The sequence below is a fragment of the Rhinolophus hipposideros genome (assembly GCF_964194185.1).
Source record: "Rhinolophus hipposideros genome assembly, chromosome: 13".
NCBI lineage: Eukaryota > Metazoa > Chordata > Mammalia > Chiroptera > Rhinolophidae > Rhinolophus > Rhinolophus hipposideros.
In genome coordinates this window covers 45,276,500-45,299,074 of record NC_138059.1, presented here as the reverse complement: position 1 = coordinate 45,299,074, position 22,575 = coordinate 45,276,500, and the positions used below count along the sequence as shown (strand labels likewise).

The window sequence follows — 22,575 nt, the reverse complement described above, 5'->3', positions numbered from 1 at the left end:
TCTCCTCAAGCCTTCCTATTCCTTGAGACACAAGAATATTGAAATTAGGGCAATTAATAACCATACAGTGGCCTGTAAGTATTCAAGTGAAGGAAGAGTGACAGATCTCTCACTTTCAATCAAAAGCTATAAATAATTAACCTTAGTGAGAAAGGCATGTCAAAAGCCAAAACAGGCTGAAAGCTAGGCCTCTTGCACCAAACAGTTATCCAAGTTGTGAATGCAAAGGAACAATCCCTCTTCTGGGTATCTACCAGGAAAAATTTAAAAAAACATTTATTCGTAAAGCTATATATACCCCTATGTTCACTGCAGCATTATTCATGGTGGCCAAGATAAGGAAACAACTTAAGCGTCCTTCGCTAGATGATTGCATAAATGTGTGGTACAATGCACAATGGAATATTACTCAGCCAAAAGAAAGTATGAAACATTGTCATTTGCAATAACATGGGTGGATCTTGAGAGTATAATGCTATTGTGGGGACAGAGCCCCAGAGTGCAGTTTCCAGGCTCTCGGCCTCACATGGAAAGGTGCTGGCTCAGGTAGTAAATGGCCATCAACTGTGATTGCATGGCCATCAGCTGTGGCTAGTTGGCCGTCAGCTGTAACCAGTGAGCCATTGGCCACTAATAAAACTGCCGTGGCTACGCTAGCAAAAAAATGGGGGCTAGCAAGCAGATGGTGGCTAGCAAGAGCGGATTGCAGAGAGGCGGATGCCGCCGGCAAGAATATAGTGATATGACTCCCCTACTTACGGCTCCGTGGGTGTTCCTTTTTGGCCTAGCCATATCCTGCGTTCTTATGTGGGGAGAGGGACTGGAGATCCCAGAAGAGGCCCCAAAGGCCGCCCTGCATGACAAATGGCGCAGCGAGGGTACAGTGCCGGCCAAAGCTCTCCGAAGTGCAGTGGAGCAGTTTGTGCGTATGAACACTCAGTGTCAGGAAGACCAGGAGGAGCAGCTGCGGGAGAGCTGGACCCCTATGGAAGGGTGGAAAGACGTGGATGGTTCCCCAACCAGCAGAGGCCGGAGAAAGCGAAGGACATTGCAGTCCTGTGGGCTGGGAAGTGCTTGCTGACGCAGCCTGGATGCGGGACTTGTAGTCTGGGGAGGAAACACTTGCTGAGTCCTCCTTGGGAGATGAGGATGAGGTCAAGGTCATCCCTCACCCCCAGGAAAGCCCTGGAGAATGAATATGGACTATGGGGAATTGCCTTCCATCCCTAATTTAATGAACCGCTTGACTGTTTGGGAACATACTACCATGTAGTGGAACTGGCGGATGTTTGCTTTTGTGTCTTGACTGGCCGCCATTGAGAATATGTAAGCACCTTGATGTGAGCCGCTGCTGTTCTAGCACGGTACCCTGAGAGAGTGGCAATACCCTGAGAGCCCTGGCTGAGCCCAGGAAGTCTGGCTGTGCCCAGAGAGAGTGGCAGTGCCCTGAGAGCCCTGGCTAAGTCTAGGAAGTCTGGCTGTGACCAGAGAGAGTGGCAGTGCCCTGAGAGCCCTGGCAGAGTCCAGGAAGTCTGGCTGAGCCCAGAGAGAGTGGCAGTGCCCTGAGAGCCCTGGCAGAGTCCAGGAAGTCTGGCTGAGCCCAGAGAGAGTGGCAGTGCCCTGAGAGCCCTGGCAGAGTCCAGGAAGTCTGGCTGAGCCCAGAGAGAGTGGCAGTGCCCTGAGAGCCCTGGCAGAGTCCAGGAAGTCTGGCTGAGCCCAGAGAGAGTGGCAGTGCCCTGAGAGCCCTGGCTGAGTCCAGGAAGTCTGGCTAAGCCCAGAGAGAATGGCAGTGCTCAGAGAGACTGGCTGTGTCCAGGATACTGCATCCACCTTCAGGCTCCTTGCTCAGGGACCCTCGCGGAAGACGCTTGTCGGGTAGATTGTGAGGCGAGACCCTGTAGGAGTGGAGTGTGGGGACAGAGCCAAAGAGTGCAGTTTCCAGGCTCTCGGCCTCACATGGAAAGGTGCTGGCTCAGGTAGTAAATGGCCACCAACTGTGATTGCATGGCCATCAGCTGTGGCTAGTTGGCCATCAGCTGTAACCAGTGAGCCATTGGCCACTAATATAACTGCTGTGGCTACGCTAGCAGAAAATGGGGGCTAGCAAGAAGACGGTGGCTGAGCTAGCAAGAGCGGATTGCAGTTCGCATGGTGGATTGCAGTTAGCAAGTGAGGTTGGTTGGCAGAGAAGCGGACAGCAAGTTGCAGATCATGTGGCTCCTGCTTCCTGTGTCTCCAACCCAGCCTCCAGTGAGACCATAGTGGTATGACTCCCCTACCTATGGTTCTGTGGGTGTTCCTTTTCGGCCTCACCATGTCCTGCGTTCTCGTGTGGGGATCGGGACCAGAGACCCCGCAGGAGACCCCGCACAACAGCTATGCAAAATAAGTCAGACAGAAAAGCACAAAAACCATATGATTTCACTCACATGTGGAATATAAAACAGAAAGCAAACAGCAGCCCCAGACATGAGCTTCTTGAAGTAGCACCGGCATTCCCTGCCCCCACTGGAGCAGGGGCAATGAAGGGGCAGTGTGGAAGGAACATTGTTCCTCCTCCATTACTTAGAGAAGTGAGACTGCCCAATCCTCCCATTGGCCCTCCTTTTCTCTCACCAGGGTCCACGTACCACTCTGTCAGAGAGATAGTCAGCCCAATATGCCAAGACTTCTGAACACTAGATCTGCATCTCCACAGAGCAACCAAGGCATTTCTCCCCCAGCAGAACTCACGAAATCTAGTGTGCCAGTCCACATTGATGTGGGCAGCCACATGCTACATGACCAGAAGCCAGGTCACCCTCACGCAACACCCTGAATCAAGAATTGGAAGACTTTTTGATGATACATTGTTGTGGACAGTCTCAAATAGCACTATTTCATTGACAGAGATGGATAGATGTTGAGATATATCACGAATTTTCTACAGAACATCAAAACTCCTCATTCCCAATGATTTCAAGGACAACCCTTTGCTATATGAAGAGGCAAAATATTTTCGGCTTCAGCCCACGTTGTTGGAGATGGCAAGATGGAAGCCCGATAGAGAAACTGTTTGCTTTCCAAGGCCCTGTTAGTGCCTAGTGGTGTGCATGGCCCCAGATCTTGGACAAAGGATCACTTTCAGAGATGACACATACTTGACAGAATTGTTTCCGGAGCTTGGGGATGCGATGTGTAACTCTCAGAGCAGGCTGGAATCACGACTTGATGAACTTCATCAGGTTTCCACTGAATGGTTGCTGTCACTTCAACTCAGTCTAGGTCCTCAAGGGATTGCAACAAAGAGGATTTAAAATCATGGGTCTTGTGGGGGAGAAATGGACTCATCTCAGTTCAGCAAACATGTCCTGCAACAGGAACTGAGGTGGATGCCCCGAGACCGGACCCTCCATTATCCGGATAAAGCAAGAGCCTCAGACTCCACAGATATATTTGTCATGCAAAAATAAAAACACATATACAACAAATAACACAAACAAAATGGGACATTTATGTGCAGTCAAGTCTTGCACCTAAAATTGAATAAAAGATACATTTATCCAATAGAGACCACACCTCCTGTATTAATATGGGAACAAATGGGATAGTGATATCTTTGAGTTGTAAAATACACACACACACACACACACACACACACACACACACACGGAGATATATCTGTATCAAAAGGTAGGAAATGCAAAAAACAAGAAAGAAAGAAAAACGTGGTAGCTACAGTTGGTGCTGTCATGGCTGTGAAGTGTCTTGGACCTCCCAAGGTCTTTGAGCAGTAAACAAGCCATGAGCAGTGAGGATACAGCTCCTTACAGTTTCCACTGCCAACAGCCATCCATTGTTTCTTTTTCTTTAAAACAACAACAACAAACAACCCACCTTGAAACGACTTTCTTTGCATATGGAGGTTTCATGTCTCTCTTTAGGCTGCACTGGGTAGGACTTCAGAAAAACTCTTATGAGCACATTGCATTCCAAAGACCTTAACCATGAAATTTAAAATGTAGTTTGTACAGAAGTCACACTTTTTTGTCTGCCTCACAGATGTGAACATTACTTTGTTTTTGAACTGATTAGTTTTGCAAAGGGGTCAGAATTATTATCTGTTAGGGTTGCAGCAGTTTGAGTCTGCTGCTTTCCTACAATTTTTTTCAAATTTTACAATGTATTAAATATAATAAACTGTTGTTTAAAAAAACAAAACAGAAAGCAACAAACAAACTCACAGACACAAACAGAATGGTGGTTACCAGCGGGGAATAGGGGTGGAGGGGGATAAAGAGGGTAAAGGGGGTCAAATATATGGTGACAGAAGACTAGACTTTGGGTGGTGAGCACACAATGCAATATACAGATGATGTATTACAGAATTGTACACTTGAAACTTATATATTATTAACCAATGTCACCCCAATAAATATAACAAAAAAAGTGCTACTCCTGTGAACAAATGAACGATAAGAAAGCAAAATAGCCTTATTGCTGATAATGGAGAAAGTTTTAGTGGTCTGGATAGGTTAAACCAGCCACAGTATTCCCTTAGGACAAAGCCTAATCCAGAGCAAGGTCCTAATTCTCCTCAATTTTGTGAAGGCTGAGAGAGGTGAGAAAACTGCAAAAGAAAAGTTTGAACCAAAGTGTCCTTCCATAGATGACTGGATAAAGAAGATGTGGTTCATATGAGTACACACAATGGAATACTACTCTGCCATAAGAAAAGATCAAATACTGCCATTTGTGACAACATGGGTGGATCTTGAGATTATTATGCTAAGTGAAATAAGTCAGACAGAAAAAGTACAGAGCCACATGACTTCACTCATATGTGGGATATAAAATTGAAAACAACAAAGGAACAAGACAAACAAATAAAGAAATAAAAACTCTTGTAGCCACAGACAACAGTTTAGTGGTTACCAGAAGGAAAGGGAGAGGATGGTAGAAGAAAGTAAAGGGGGTCAAACATATGATGATAGAAGGGGAATTGGCTCTGGATGGTGAGCACACAATGTGATATATAGATGATGTATTATAGAATTGTACACTTGAAACCTATGTAATTTTACTAACCATTGTCACCCCAATAAATTTAATTAAAAAAAGTTTGAAGCTAGCCGAGACTGGTTCATGAGGATTAAGGAAAGAAGCTGTTTCCATAACATAAAAGTGCAAGGTGAAGCAACAACTATTGATGTAGAAACTATAGCAAATTATTCAGATCTAGTTAAGATAATTAATGAAGGTGGCTACATTAAACAACTGATTTTAAGTTTATTAAATTTATTGGGGTGACATTGGTTAATAAAATTATATAGCTTTCAAATATACCATTGTATAATGTATCATCTGGATATTGCATTGTGTGTTCACCACCCAAAGTCTAGTCTCCTGTCACCATAAGTTTGACTCCATTTATCCTCTTCTACCTCCCCGCTTTCCCTTTGGTAACCACCGTACTATTGCCTGTGTCTGAGTTTCTGTTTATTTATCTTGTTTGTTCATTATTTTCAGTTTTATATCCCACATGAGTGAAATCATGTGATTCTTGACTTTTTCCATCTGACTTATTTCGCTTATAATGATACTCTTAAGATCCATCCATGTTGTTGCAAATAGCAGTATTTAATCTTTTCTTATTGCTGAGTAGTATTCTGTTGTATATATGTACCACATCTTCTTTATCCAATCATCTATTGAGGACATTTCAGCTGTTTCCATGTCTTGGCCACAGTGAATAGTGAACATACCTTTACGAATCAATGTTTTCAAACTTTTCAGGTAGATACACAGAAGAGGGATTCCTGGGTCTAATGGTAACTTTATTCTTCAAGTTTTGAGGAACCTACATAATGTTTTCCATAGTGGCTGTACCAGTTTACATCCCCACCAGCAGTGTATGAGGGTTCCTTTTTCTCCACAACCTCTCTAAAACATGTTATTTCTTGCCTTGATTATAGCCAATCTAACAGGTGTGAGGTGGTATCTCATTGTGGTTTTAATTTGCATTTCCCTAATAGCTAGTGAAGTTGAGCATCTTTTCATATATCTGTTGGTTGTTTGTATTTATCTTCTTGGGAGATTTTCAATGTAGACAGAACAGCCTTATATTGGAAGCAGATACCATCTAGGACTTTTATAGCTACAGAAGGTGCTTGGCTTCAAAGCTTCAAAGGACAGGTTGACTCTCTTATATGGGGCTAATGCAGCTAGTGACTAGAAGTTGAAGCCAATGCTCATTTACCATTAAGAGGGCCTTTAAGAATTATGCTAAATCTGCTTTGTTGTGCTCATAAATGGAACAAGAAAGCCTGGATGACAGCACATCTATTTACAACATGGTTTAATAAATATTTTAAGCCCACTGTTGAAATCTACTACTCAGAAAAAAAAATTCCTTTCAAAATATTACTACTCATTGACAGGGCACTTGGTCACCAAGAGCTCTGATGGAGTTGTGCAATAAGATTAATGTTGTTTTCACGCCTGCTAACACAATGTCTATTCTGTAGCCAATGTTTCAAGGAGTAATTTTGATTTTCAATACTTATTATTGAAGAAATACATTTCATAAGGCTATAGCTGCCATATAAACTGATTCCTCTGTTGGATCTGGGCAAACTAAATTGAAAACCTGTGGAAAGGATTCACCATTCCAGATGCCATTAACGACATGAATTACACTTATGATTCATGGGAAGAGGTGAAAATATCAACATTAAGAGGAGTTTGGAAGAAGCTGATTCCATCCCTCATGGGATGACTTTGAAAGGCGCAAGACTTCAGTGGAGGAAGTAACTGCAGATGAAGTGCCAACAGCAAAAGAACTAGAATTAGAAGTGGAGCCTAAAGATGTGACTGAATTGCTCAAATCTCATGATAAAACTTTAACGAATGAGGAGGTACTTCTTATGGATGAGTAAAGAAAGCGGTTTCATGAGATAAAATCTACTCCTTGTGAAGATGTTGTGAAGATTGTCGAAATGACAAAAAAGGACTTAGAATATTACATAAACTTAGTTGATAAAGAAGCAGCAGGGTTTCAAAAATTTTATTCCAATTGATAAAGCAGCAGCAGGGTTTCAAAGATTTTATTCCAATTTTGAAAGAACTTCTTCTGCGGGTGAAATACTATCAAACAGCAACACATGCTACAGAGAAATCATCTGTGAAAGAAGAGTCAATTGATGTGGCAAACTTCACTGTTGTCTTATTTTAAGATGTTGCCACAGGCACCCCAACCTTCAGCAAACACCACCCGGGTCAGTCAGCAGGCATGAACATCGAGGCAAGAACCTTCATCAGCAAAAAGATTATGATTTTAGCTAAAGGATCAGATGATGGTTAGCATATTTTTAGCAATAAAGTATTTTCAAATTAAGGTTGTACACTTTTAGATATAATGCTATTGCACACTTAGTAGACTACAGAATAGTATAAGCATAACTTTTATATATACTGGGAAACCAAAAAATTCGAGTGATTCACTTTATTGTGATATTTGCTGTTGCAATATTTGCTTTGCTGTAGTGGTCTGGAACCAAACTGGCAATATCTCAGAGGTATGCCTGTAATTGTTTTATGGGTATTTGGAGTGACTAAAATGTTTTGGAACTAGATGGTAGTGGTGGTTGCATAACACTGTGCACTGAATTGTTGACATTAAAAAGGATAGTATCATATCACTTCAATATAAAATGAAATGTCCAAAAATTTGAGTAAATACTTCATCAAAGAAGATGAACATATGCCCAATAAACACACAAAATGATGCATAATACTATTAGGCATCAGGAAAATGCAAGTTGAAACTACAATGAGATACCACTACACACTCACTGGTAAGTCTAAAATGAAACAGATTTATGAGTACAGTATCAAGTTTTGTTGAGGATATGGAACTAGCATGCATTTTAGGTGAGAATATATGTTATAGCCACTTTAGAACACACTTCGGTAGTTTCTTTAAATTTATTTTTAAATTTAAATACAGTTGGCATATAATCTTATATTGGTTATATTAGTTTCAGGTATACAATATAGTGATTTGACATTTGTATGCCTTACAATGTGATCACTCCACTAATTCTAATACTCATCTATCACAATGTAAATGTATCATGATTATTATTGACTATATGCCTCCTTTCTACTTTTCACCCATCCCCCACCTCCTCCCTTCTGGTAACCATGCCTTTGGTCTCTGTTTTTATGAGTCTGTTTAAAAATATGGAATGCTCCATGAAAGTTACCTGTCATACTTGTGCAGGGGCCATGCTAATCTTATTTGTATTGTTCCAATTTTAGTATATATGTTGCTGAAGCAAGCACCACTTTGTCATTTTCTTGTAAAGTTAAACATACACTTACCACATGGCTAGTTATTTCACTCTGTATTTTCTCAAAATAAATAAAATCATATGTACACAAAGATTAACAGACAGATATTCATAGCAAGTTTATAAGTAATTAGTCCCAAAGTGGAAGCAGGATGAATATTCAAAAATATTTGAATGGATGAACTGTGGTATACCCTTACAATGGACTACTACTCAGCAACGAAAAGAAACAAACTACTGACACATGCAACAACAGAAATATATTTTGAAAAAAAATTTGCTGAGTGGGAAAAAATCCATCAAAAGCAGTTTATATCAAATTATAGAAAAAGCTAAATGAATACATAGTGACAGCAAGCAGATCTGTAGTTGCCTGGGACTGGGGCTAGGAGGGATTTACAGCAGAGGATATAAGGGAACTTTTTGGAGTAACGGAAATAGTCTACGTCTTCACTGTGGTGGGTACTACATGGTAGAAACATTTGTCAAAATCCACTAAAATCTATGCTTAAATGGTACATTTATTTTATGTATGTAAACTGTATTGTGTTTGTATATATATAATACCTTTGAAAAGTTGCTTAAAGAAAAAAAGAACGATATAGGAGACAACTTGAAAGAGATTCCACTAAATAAATGTAGGATAGTTGTGGAGAAAAGATAGGAAAGCTTACTGGTACTTTTGAAATTTGGTAGGGTTTCACCTCATTGTGCTAAAAATGGGCAAACAATGGGAAAGAATCAAACCCTTAAAAATCTATTAGAAAAATAGGCTTTGCAAAGGGACATTTCACCTTGTCATTATACATGAACTTTCAAAGAAAAATTGTGATGTAATGTTAAGTACATAATTTTTTGTGCATCTTTAACAATTACTGAAAACCACTTACTTTTAGAGATACCTCTGAGAGTTTGAAATTATAGATGTATTGAGTTTTTTTAAAAAGGAAACAAATATATTATTGATGTTCAATATAATAAAATTTAGAATCTTGCTCTATCCTTGCAATCTTCCCCATTATAAGGAAACCTTAAGCAACAGTATTCACATGCAAACTATGAATTCCACTCTGAAAACATGAAGGTTGAAATTGCTCCCATATTTTCTATCTGAGCTATGGGAGGCTCTCAATAAATACTCCTACCATGCATGAAGGACTGCATGAGTTTCTGTGGTGAACACATATACAGCAAACTAACATAATGTCTACTTGCATACAGACAGTGCTCACAGAAATATTAATTCACATACTCACTTGCTAATGCATTCATCTAAAGCTTATTGGGGCTTATAATTTGTAGGACATATAAGAGGAGTGGATCAAATAAAAATAATACAAATTGAGACTCAAATAAAAGATAGCAGGGCAACATTAACACCTAAAACCAATATAATGTATTATGCCCAATTAGAACATTCTCATATATTATCTATTTAATCCTTCAACTGAGGAAAGTAGGCATTATTACCTCCATTTGATAGATGAGGAAAGTGAGGCTCAGAGTGTTTTAAAAACTAGCCAAGATAGGAAAGAGGTAGCAAAATCAAGTCTTAAACCCAAGGCCCTTGATTTTGATATTTTTGTCCCATACCATCATATTACTGTAAGAAGTTATAAGAATGTAGAAGAAGAGTGATCAATTTTGCATAGTGAACCTGGAAAGAGCATTTCAGTGTATGGAGCATTCTAATTAATATGCAGGGGAAGCACAAAGAAGACAACAAGGAATGAATTCATAGCAAACTACACGATGGCCGTAAAATCTGGAATATCTAAATCTAATCTTTATAGAGAGGCAATAATTTGTTCTACTACTACATTAAACTATTTAAAATATAGTTACATATAAATTGTAACTAGTCAACAATGAGGCTACTTATCCAGAAGAACTTTCCAACTCTATAACTTTCTTATTTTAAGATTTTTATTAAATCCATCACCATATATTTGATCCCCTTTACCCTCTTCCCTATCTCTCTTCCCCCATTATGCTCTGGTAACCACTAAACTGTTGTCTGTGTCTATGAGTTTTTGACTGTCTTGTTTGTTGCTTTTAGTTTTATATCCCACATATGAGTGAAATCATATGGTTCTTAACTTTTTCAGCTCGCTTAGCACGATAATCTCAAGTTCCATCCATGTTGTCACAAATGGCAATATTTCATCTTTTTAAATTTCTTTTTAAAGATTTTACTGGGGGAAAGGGAACAGGACTTTATTGGGGAACAGTGTGTACACTTCCAGGATTTTTTCCAAGGTAAGTTGTTGTCCTTTCAAACGTAGTTGTGAAGGGCTTAGTTCAGCTCCAGGTCCAGTTGCCACTGTTAGTTGCAGGGGGCACAGCCCACCATCGCTTGCGGGAGTCAAACCAGCAACCTTGTGGTTGAGAGCCCACGCTCCAACCAACTGAGCCATCTGGGAGCTCAGCAGCAGCTCAGTTCAACGTGCCCTGTTCAATCTTAGTTGCAGGGGGCGGACCCACCATCCCTTGCAGGAGTCAAGGAGTCAAACTGGCAACCTTGTGATTGAGAGCCCACAGGCCCACGTGGGAATCGAACCAGCAGCCTTTGGTGTTAGGACCAGGGAGCTCCGACTGCCTGAGCCACTGGGCCGGCCCCCAATATTTCATATTTTATGGCTAATATCCCATTGTATATATGTACCACATCTTTTTAATCTAATCATTCATCAAAGAACATTTCAGTTGTTTCCATGTCTTAGCCACCATGAATAATACTGCAATGAACATAGGGGTACATATATCTTTACACATAAGTGTTTTCAGATTTTTGGGTAGATACCCAGAAGGACTGCTGGGTTGTATGGTAATTCTAAAGATTTTCTGAGGAACCTGTGTACGGTTTTCCATAGTGGCTGTACCAATTTACATTTCCATCAGAAGTGCATGAGGGTTCCTTTTTCTCCATAATCTCTCCAACACTTGTTATTACTTGCCTTGTTGATAATAGCCATTTTAACAGGTGTGAGGTGATATCTCATTGTGGTTTTGATTTGCATTTCCCTAATAGCTAGTGAAGTTGAGCATTTTTTCATATATCTGTTGGCCTTTTGTATGTCTTCTTGGGAGAAGTGTTTGTTCAGGTCATCTGCCCATTTTTAATTGGATTATTTGTTTTTTTGTTGTTGAGTTGTATGCGTATGAATTCTTTATATATTTTGGAGATTAGCCCGTTATTGGAGGCGGTGTTTGCCAATTATCTTCTCCCATTTGGTTGGTTGGCTCTTTGTTTTGTTGATGGCTTCTTTTTCTCAGCGCTAGCTTTTTACTTTGATATAGTCCCATTCATCTATTTTTGCTTTTACTTCCCTTTCCTTTGAGATCAAATTCATAAAATCCCCTCAGAAACTAAGGTCCATATGAGTTTAGTGTCTATGTTTTCTTCTATGCAATGTATTTTTTCAGGTCTTATGTTTAGGTCTTTGATCCACTTTGAGTTAATTTTGGTTTATGGTGACAGATAGCAGTCTAGTTTCATTCTTTGGCAGGTAGCTTTCTAATTTTCCCAGGACCATTTATTGAAGAGGTTTTCTTTTCTCCATTGTATGTTTTTGGCTCCTTTGTTGAAAATTATCTGCCTATATGTGGATTTCTGGGTTCTCAATTCTGTTCCATTGGTCTTTGTGTCCGTTTTTCTGCCAATACCATGATGTTTTTATTAGTTACCTTGTAGTATAATTTGAAGTCAGAGAGTGCAATACCTCTGGCCTTGTTCTTTTTTCTCAGGATTGCTTTGGCTATTTGGGGTCTTTTGTAATTCCATACAAATCTGATGAGTTTTTGGTTCTATTTTTTAAAAAATGCCATTGGGATTTTGATGGGGACTGCATTAAGTCTGTATATTCCTTTGGGTAATATGGCCATTTTTAATTCTTCCAACCCATGAACACGGAATATATTTCCATTTCTTTGTGTCTTTCTTAATTTCTTTCAATAGGTCCTTCACATCCTTTAAGTTTATTCCTAGGTATTTTTTACTTTTTGTTGCAATTGCAAAATAAATTTTTTTTAAAAAAATTTTTTATTGGGGAATATTGGGGAACAGCTTGTCTTTCCAGGACCCATCAGCTCCAAGTCAAGTCACTGTCCTTCAGTGTAATTGTGGAGGACACAGCTAAACTCTAAGTCCAGTCGTTTTGGATCTATAGTTGCAGGCGTCGCAGCCCGCCATCCATGCGGGAATTGAACTAGCAACCTTGTTGTTAAAGAGCTCGCGCTCTAACAGCTCGCGCTCTAACTGAGCCATCCAGCCAGCCACTGACAGCTCAGCCGCAGCTTGTTGTCTTCAATCTAGTTTTGGAGGGCGCAGCTCACTGGCCCATGTGACAATGGAACCGGCAACTTTGTTAAGAGCTTGTGCTGTAACCAACTGAGCCATCTGGCCGCTCCAAGAAATTGTTTTTTTGTTTTAAATTTTTTTTTCTGAAATTTCATTGTTAGTATACAGGAATGCAATGGATTTTTCTACATTGACTTTCATATCCTGCAACTTTGTTTGTTTATTGTTTCTATTTGTCTATTGTTTTTTGATGGAGTCATTAGTGTTTTCTATATAGAGAAAACTGACAATTTGACTTCTTCAATCCCAATTTGGATGCCTTTTATTTCTTTCTCTTGCCTGATCGTTCTGGTTAGCACTTCTAAAACTATGTTGAGTAACAGTGGGGAGAGGCGGCATGCTTGTCTTGATCCTGATCATAGAGGAAAAGCTTTTAGTTTTTCACCAGTAACTATATTAGCTGGGTGTTGTATATGGCCTTTATCATGTTGAGGTATTTTCCGTCTAAAACCATTTTTTTGGTTTTAATCATAAACGGATGTTGTATCTTGTCAGATGCTTTTCTGCATGTACTGATATGATCATATGATTTTTATCCTTTATTTTATGTGGTGCATCATATCGATCGATTTACATATGTTGAACTATTCTTGTGCCCCTGGAATGAACCCCACTTGATCATGATGTATAATATTTTTAATGTATTGTTGTATTCGATTTGCTAGTATTTTGTTCAGGATTTTTACATATGTAGTCATGAGAGATATTGATCTATAGTTTTCTTTTTTTTGTTATCCTTACTAGGTTTTGGTACCAGGGTAACGTTGGCCTCATAAAATGAGTTAGGAAGTTGTCATGCGGGGTGACAGGTGGGGTCTCTGGTCCCGCTCCCCACATAAGAACACAGGATATGGTGAGGCCAAAAAGGAACACCCACGGAGACATAAGTAGGGAAGTCATATCACTATTCTCACTGGCGGCATCCGCCTCTCTGCAATCCGCTCTTGCTAGCTCAGCCATCATCTTCTTGCTAGCCCCCATTTTCTGCTAGCGTAGCCACGGCAGTCATATTAGTGGCCAATGGCTTACTGGTTACAGCTGACGGCCAACTAGCCACAGCTGATGGCCATTCAATCACAGTTGATGGCCATTTACTACCTGAGCTAGCACCTTTCCATGTGAGGCCGAGAGCCTGGAAACTGCACTCTTTGGCTCTGTTCCCACAGAAGTAGTGCCTCTTTTTCAATATTTTGGAAGAGTTTAAGAAGGACAGTTTAAGCAGAACAAATCATTTTTGAATGTTTGGTAGAATTCACTAGTGGAGCCATCTGGTCCTGGAGTTTTACTTTTGGGTAGGTTTTGGATGATTGTTTCTATTTCCTTACTGTTGATCGTCTACTTAGATTTTCCAGTTCTTCATGATTCAGTGTAGGGAGGTTTTATATTTCTAAGAACTTGTCATTTATTCTAGGTTATTAAAATTGGGGGCATATAGTGTTTCACAGTATTTTTGTATGACCCTTTGTATTTCCGTGGTATCCATCATAACTTCTTTCAGTTCTAATTTTACTATTTCTGTCTTTTCTCTTTTTTCCTTAGTTGTCAATGTTATTAGTCTTTTCAAGAATCAGCTCTTTGTTGCATTATTTTTTTCTATTGTCTTTTGTTCTCGATTTCATTTAATTCTGCTCTGATTTTTATTATTTCCTTCCTTCTGCTGACTTTGGGTTTCATTTGTTCTTTTTCTAGTTGGTTAAGATGTAATGTTAGGTTGTTTATTTGGGATTTCTTGTTTTTTGAGATAGGCCTGTAACGATATAAATTTCCCCTCTTATTACTGCTTCTGCTGCATCCCAATAATTTTGATGGGATGTATTTTCATTCTCATTTGTTTCTATGTATTTTTGATCTCTCCTATTTCTTTTTTGATCCAGTTGTTCTTTCAAAGCATGTTGTTCAATGTCCACATATTTGTGTTTTTTTCCTGCTTTGTTTTTGCAGATATCCAATTTCAAAGCCTTGTGATCAGAGAATATGCTTGGTATGATTTCAATCTTCTTAACTTTGTTGAAACTAGTTTTCTGTCTCAGTATATGGTCTATCCTTGAGAATGTTCCATGTGCAGTAGAAAAGAATTAAGTTGGTGCAAAAGTAGTTGCGGTGTTTGCTATTATTTTTAACGTTTTAAACTGCAATTACTTTTGCACCAAACTAACATAATATGGTGTTCTGGGATGAAAAGCTCTGTAAATGTCAGTTATGTCCATTTACCTAATGTGTCATTTAAAGCTGATATTTCCTTATTGAGTTTATGTTTGTATGATCTATCCACAGCTGTCAATTGGTTATTTGGGTCCCCTACTATAATTGCATTTTTGTCAGTTTCTCCCTTTAGTTTTGTTAGTAGTTGCTTTATATATTTTGGTGATCCCTGATTGGGAGCGCATATGAGGTGTTACAAAACATATGGTGAATGTTTAAATAAATTTATTACAGTAAGACACATTGCCATTAATCCTCCTCAAAATACTTCCCCCTTGTTTCAAACACACTTATCCCATCATTCTTGCCACTTTCTGAAGCAGTTCTGGAAGTCCTCTTTCATGAGTATCTTTACTTCATCCTCCATCATGACAACACTCCGCGTCATACATAGCTTTTGGTACAGCAATTTCTGTCAAATAAAAATATTAGGGTATGTCCTCAGTCATCTTATTCACCGGATCTGGCACCATGTTGCTTCTGGTTCTTCTCTAAAGTCAAAATGACCATGAAAAGTAAAAGTTTTGAATCGGTTCAGGACACTGAGGCAGCCATGATAGCGTAACTAAAGACACTCATGAAAGAGGACTTCCAGAACTGCTTCAGAAAAGTGGACAGAATGATGGGATAAGTGTGTTTGAGTGAGGGAGAATATTTTGAGGGGGATTAATGGCAATGTGTCTTTCACTGTAATATTTTTTTTTACTTAATACATTTATTTAATACATTTTTATTTAATACACTCACTGTATTTTTTGATAACACCTCGTATATTGATTAATGCTATGTCTTCTTGATGTATTTATACATTATCTCATTTATAATTTTCAAAAGATAATTTTAAATGTTTGACAAGAATCATATCAGAATAGTAAAGTAAAAATGTAAGTAATTTATGCTAGATTATCCAAAATAGAAATAATAGGCTAATATAATATAATGAAGGAAAAATGCTCTTAAACTAAGTCCCTTGAAAACAATTTATTAACTAGCTAATATAACTTAACTTTTCATTCAAAATAAGCACTGTATGATTAGCACTGTGTGATTTAATCAAGTGGGAAAGAACAAAAAGTTACTCTTTCATGATATTGCCATGTTTAGAACAGTATGCTATGTCAAAGCAGGGATGAAAGTATACGTTTTTATGCTGAATTCATAAAGTATTTTTTTGCCCATAGACCATTCCATGTCACATCTTTTTGCAGGAAAGAGCTTTAATGTTTATTTTTCCCCAAAGACCTACTCACCCCCTAGCTACCCTCTCACAAGATTTGCCTCTCTGTTCCATGTGTAGTTAGGCTGAGGCAGAACTTTGGGGACTAGGTTCCATTTCCTAACAAGTAAGCTACAAGTTTTCTTGTAATAGGGCAGAACCAGGTCCTCTACCCACTCCCACCCAATTAATTCATTGCCTGATTGACTATACTACTGCATCCCACATTGTTTTATAAGCATTATTTGGGAATATATACAAAAGTCAAGGTGAATACAAAATCTCTGTGGATGTGCTTTATAAAACCGGGGAAAATTTTTGATTGCTTGTGTTGAGAAGGGAGAGGTGGGGAATTGACTAATACCTTTGCTTTCAATTTGCTCTGACATTCGGTTCTATCTCAAATGCCCAAACTAGGGTGCTCTTATTTATTATTTTTCCCTAGAGATGAGTTATTACAATTTTCCTTCTGCTTTTGTTCATGCTCAGACATACGTGCTTGCCCACCACATAGCTGAGGTTCAGGAGTACACTGCATCAGGCCTGAGATGGAGTCATTGTCGCCATTGGTTCAACTGGATTGGAACTGTTTCATTCAACAGTCCAAACCAGAGTCAGCGTATCAGCAGCACTCACAGAATTCCATCCACTTGCCTCTGCTTCCTGCTCGGTGAAATACTATCTCCTAAAATAAGTGCTAGTGGGACAGGTCTGAGTTGAAAAGGGCCACATGATCAACTTATTTTTCCTGAATCACCAGAGATGTTTCCCATAAATTATATCACATTCAAGGTAACATAAATGGCTTCCCAGAGAGGCAACACCATGTTAGGAACTCTGGGACTTTAAACCTGATCATGGCATTGTACATCAGAAGCTAAACATTAATGAATGCCAACTATAATTTTATATATATAATGTGATGGTTCAGTGTGAGGTCGGAGGGATAGTGGATGGGGGGAGGGGGGTTCACAGTATGAGGGATATAAATGATGAACGTCTAAGTATTACCTTGTTTTGTACACCTGAAACTAATAAATAAATTAATTAATAAAAAAAAAAAAAAAAAAAAAAAAAAAAAAAATCAATTCCAGAAATAAAATGGGCTTAATTAACAAAAAAAAAAAAAAAAAAAAAAAAAAAAAAAAAAAAAAAAAGTTGCTAACTACAGTTAGCTTGAATTTACTCATCATAACACAGGAATAAGGGAACCTAACTTAGAGGGCTATTATGAGTATTACAGTGATATAGGGCTCTTCACAGTGACTGGCACAAGTAGATCAATCTTTCCTTCCTTTTCAGGGTACTTAGGCCAATTACAATAACATTTTCCATTGGTGCTACTTAAGTCAACTTTTATAATATAATTTTCTCCATATAGTTCTTGAACATTTTTGTTAGATCTATGCCTAGATTGTTTATGGTTCTATTCCCTATTTTAAACGGTATTTTTCTTTGTTGCTGTGTGTTGCTGGTGTAGAGAAGTACAAATGACTTTTGTATATTGTACTTTTGTAATCCATCAGTCTTAATAAAATTTATTATTTGTAATACTTTTTATGAAGTTTTATTATTTTATCCATGCATATTAACAATTTTGCTTCTGCTTTCCCAATCCTTATGCTTTGTATTAACTTATCTTTTCTGACTGCCTTTTAGAAACTTCAGCACAATCCTGAAGAGAAGCCAGTGATATTTGTCATCCTTATCTTGTTCTTGATTTTGAAAAAAACATCTTCAATGTTTTACAATTAAGAGTGATGCTTGTATAGTTTTCTTTTTTTTTTTTTTTTTTTTTTTGGTAGACATCATTCATCAGGTTAAGGATTCTTAGTTTGCTGAGAACTTTTTTGTTTTTTTAACCATGAATAGGTATTGGATTTTATCAAATGCATTTTCTGTATTAATTGAAGTGAATATATGTTTTTATCTCCTTTGCTAATGTGGTAAATGAGAATTATAGCTTTTCAAATTTTTTTTTAAAGATCTGAGTCTATTTTTTATTTTTAATTTTTTTTTATTGGGGAAGGGGAACAGGACTTTATTGGGGAACAGTGTGTAGTTTCAGGACTTTTTTCCAAGTCAAATTGTTGTCCTTTCGATCTTAGTTGTGGAGGGTGCTGTTCAGCTTCAAGTTTTTGTCCTTTCAGTCTTAGTTGTGGGGGGCGCAGCTCAGCTCCAGGTCCAGTTGCCGTTGCTAGTTGCAGGGGGCATAGCCCACCATCCCTTTCGGGAGTCAAAACAGCAACCTTGTGGTTGAGAGGGCGCGCTCCAACCATCTGGGAGCTCCGCGGCTGCTCAGCTCACGGTGCCATGTTCAATCATAGTTGCAGTGGGGAGAGACCACCATCCCTTGCGGGACTTGAGGGATTGAACTGGCAACCTTGTGAAGCCCAATGGCCCATGTGGGAATCGAACCGGCAGCCATCGGAGTTAGGAGCATGGAGCTCTAACCATCTGAGCAACCGGCCGGCCGTAGCTTTTCAATTTTTAAAGCAATATTTTACTCCTGAGATAAAGTCAAGATCCTATTTGCTATGTTTTATTTACAATTTTTGTATCTATGTCCATGAGTGATATTGACCTTTATTTTCCATGTTATGTTTAGTATCAAGGTTATTTATATCAGCTTCACATAATGAGTTGACGGGTGTTCACTTTTTGTCTTCAATTTGAAAAATTTGTAAAAGGTTTGAATGATCTGTTTTTTGATAGATTGAAAGAATTTGGTAATAAAATCATTTGGCTTTAGTGCTTTTTTATTCCCCTGGGAAGATTTTTAACTATCCACTCAATTTCTCTAATGATAATTGAATTATTTGGGCTTTCTAATTTTCTCTTGAGAAATTTTGGTAAGTTATATTTTTCTAGGTATTTTCCCTTTTTGTCAATGTTTTCAAATTTATTAGCATAAAGATGGAATTACATCCTCTTACTATGTTTCTAATCCTTAATGAAGTTGATGCCCCTATTTTACCTTTTTACTATTATTTATTTCTTCTAAATATCAAATTAATGACATCACAATTTTTGATATCACATAAATTCTGATATTTAGTATTTTTTATCAGTTCTGGGTACTGATTATTATTTCTTCTTTGACCCATGAATTATTTGTAAGTATTTAACATTTTTTTCTATTAGTATTTGAAATATATTTTTGTTATTAACTCTAATTTGATTGCATTAAGGTGAGATAATGTATTCTCTGATTCTTCTAAATGTGTAGAGACTTGTTTTATGGTCTAGTACATAATCAATTTTTAAGAAAGTCTCAAATGAAAAGAATGTATACTCTGGTGGTTAAGTAGAGGGTTTTGTACATGATCTAAAGTCAAGCTACTCAAGTGTTTTTCAGATCTTCTATATCTTTACTAACTTTTTGTATGCTTCACTGATCATTTATTGCATTGATTATCTATTGCTGCATACTGATATGTGAATTTTTTTTCACAGTGTATATGGGTTAGAAATTCATTATCTTGATAGCAGTTGGTCAGTGCCAGGCCCTGTTCTATTTTCATTGTTTTATCCTCAAAATGCCTTTAAGAGCTCACATAGAAGAGAGAAGATCAAAAAGATTTAGTATCTTGTCTAAGACCATACAACATTAAATAAGAAAACTCTAAAAATAAAATTAAATAAATATATAAACATATTTGACATGAATATGATTATAAATGTACAAAAGTGGGGAATTAGCAGACTAATTTCTGGAGCTAACCCTCCAGCATATTTCAAGTGCAGGTATAGCTAATCTACACACTTGTAGTAAGCAATAAGTAATAGACCTTCAGTCTAAAGCAGTGTGTGGCTAAGAGAACTCTCTGTGCTGATGAAATGTTCTAAACGTGTAGTCTAATGTGGTAGCCACTAGCTACATGGGGCTATCGAGTGCTTCCAATGTAGCTAATGTGAGTGAGAAACTGAATTTTAAATTTATTTAATTTTAATTATTTTAAATTTAAATTGTTTCGTAACTAGTGGCTATCCTATTGGACAGCACAGTCTGAAGGCATAAGAATTAGAGGAATCAAAAAACTATAAATACTTAATAATCAGTTAACCTTTCAAAAAGCAGTAAATAAAAAATGATAGTATAAGTGAACAAGAGGCAATCTTATATTTAAAACATTTCCAAATTATGTATTATCAAACATTAATACTCAAAGATGTTAACAGGCATTCCTTGAAAATCATCACTATCACCAAAAAATTGCTAGCAATATTTTTTTCTGAAATGTAGTTTATCAGATCTATGGAGAAAAACATAATGAAATCACATATAATTATTACTGTGTTCAATTCTCCTTGCAAATACAATATTTTACACCCATGAACACCAGGAAATCCATGACTGGTCATCTGATGAACATGTAATTTTAGGTTTGTGCATTGTGCATAAGCAATATTTAGCAGGTGATACCCATAAGAATGTACCATTTATCTTAAGATAAGCAATTTTTAGCATTTTCACACATGAGGCATGATAAAAAAATACGGTGAATGTTTAAATTTTTAAAAATTTATTATAGTAAAAGACACATTGCCTCTAATCTCCTTCAAAGTATTCCCCCTCATTTCAAACACACTTCCCCATTGTTTTTGCCCCTTTCTGAAGAAGTTCTGGAAGTCCTCTTTTGTGAGTGTCTTTAGTTGCACTGTCGTGGCTGCTTCGATGTCCTGAATCACTTTGACTTTGGGGAACAGCCAGAAGTCCCACGGTGCCAGATCCGGTGAATAAGGTGGATGAGGACACACTGTAATGTTTTTGACAGAAATTGCTGTATACCAAAAGTGATGTGTGACACAGAATCTTTCCGTTGTGATCAAGAAATACAGTGAATGCTGCTGCCAAGTGCTATCCAACGGAAAGGCAGAGATCTTCAAAACAGGAAGCAGCATGTCGAACCTTAGTAACAGTGTGTGACAAGTTTCAACTTGTTTGGTGCAGTCAGTCAGGTGTGAGCTACAGTTGAGAAAAAGTGTATTTTAAAGTGTGCCGTAAGTCATCCTCCTTCATGACAACACTCGGTGTTATGCAACTTTTTATTAATATTCTCCATTTGATTAGACACTGTCATCATACCACCCTTTAATTTTTAAGACATGGTTTCCTTTAGTTCTTTGAAATATTTATAATTATTGTTTTGAAATTTTTGTCTGCTAAGTCCAATATCTGGGTCCCTTCAAAATCAATTTCTATTGTCTGCTTTTTTCCCTGTGTATGGGTCACACTTTCCTGTTTATTTGCACATCTTGTAATTTTTTTTGTTGACAACTGGGCATTTTGGATAATATATTGTGGCAGCTCTGGATACTGCCAAATTCCTCCCTTCGCCCCAGGGGTTGATGATGTTATTTGCATTGTAGTTTATGACTTGTCTGAACTACTTCCCCCTGCAGGAAGCAGTTTCTGATGTTCCTGCTCAGATTTTGTTGGTCTTGTTTTTATCTTTTCACGTGGCTACCTAGGGGTTGCCCCTATGTCAAAATAAGTCACATATTGTTGAGAAGATGTGCTTAAGCCATCTTAGTCAGTTAGACTTTTGCTCTTTACCATCGGATGTGTGTGCCTTGAAGGCTGCTATCATAGTTCAAGGAGTACAGGTTTTTGTCCTCACCCTCTCCTTCAGCCAGGGCTTTTATTTCTCCTCTCTAATCACTCCTGTGAGGGTGTGGCCTTGTGCATGCCAGATTGTTAGGGATGAATGTGATTTAATTTTAAAGCTTGGCTTCCTAGGTGTTGCCCTGGGTTAGAGCAGCTTGTTGTTCTTCCAGTGTGGTTGGAGGTGGTGCTGCCACCCAAATCTTCCCTGTGGGCTGCTCTGATTGTTCCTGAGTGGATGTAGCCGAGCACATCCTTCCATACTCTGAAGTTTGACTGTGGTTCCAAAGGGCTCTTCTTAGCGGTCTCTTTTTCCTGATTTGCTCGTTGATCAGGGAGGTACAAGTACTCTCTGAATTGCTCTCCACCAAGATCCCCATTATTTTCAACAATGTCCTAGGGCATGGAATTCTCTGGCTCTGTTCCAAATAAACTCAGCCCTCTCAGGCAGCACTATAGAGCTTTTCTTCCTTATAATCTGCCTCCCTCTGGGCAGAACCTCTGTGCCACTTCATAGAACTGGGGGTAGGGACAATGCCCTTTCTCCTGGAGTGACACTTCTGCTCTAGAGTGGGTGTTGGTGCTGCTGCTGCCAGTGGTTTTCTGGACTTGCTTCTCTGATGGTTTTTCTGGGCTCACCCTGTGGTGAGCTGGAATACGACAATTATGCCAGTATTCTTGGCTGGCCACACTTAGCCTGCCAACATGGGCTAGGAAAGAAGAGATCCTGGTGGATCTCTCAGAGTGAAACTGTACCTTGGACTGGGAGTTGAGGGGAGAGGGCACTCCGTAGTGTAGAGCCCAGAGCAGCCTCCAAAAGATGAATTTGGTTGACGGGGGAGTGAGTCATGGCTCA

At 38.4% G+C, this 22,575-nt stretch overlaps 1 protein-coding gene and 1 pseudogene across 7 annotated transcripts in view; one reads left to right on the top strand and one right to left on the bottom strand.

The window, feature by feature from the left end:
- The window catches only part of SPIDR (scaffold protein involved in DNA repair), a 575,751-nt gene that overhangs the window by 76,504 nt on the left and 476,672 nt on the right, over positions 1–22,575 (bottom strand). The gene's annotated exons all lie outside the window — the stretch shown is intronic.
- LOC308506873 (BTB/POZ domain-containing protein KCTD1-like) lies at positions 2,651–3,519 on the top strand (annotated as a pseudogene). The gene has a single exon. The product of its transcript is annotated as a BTB/POZ domain-containing protein KCTD1-like (transcript).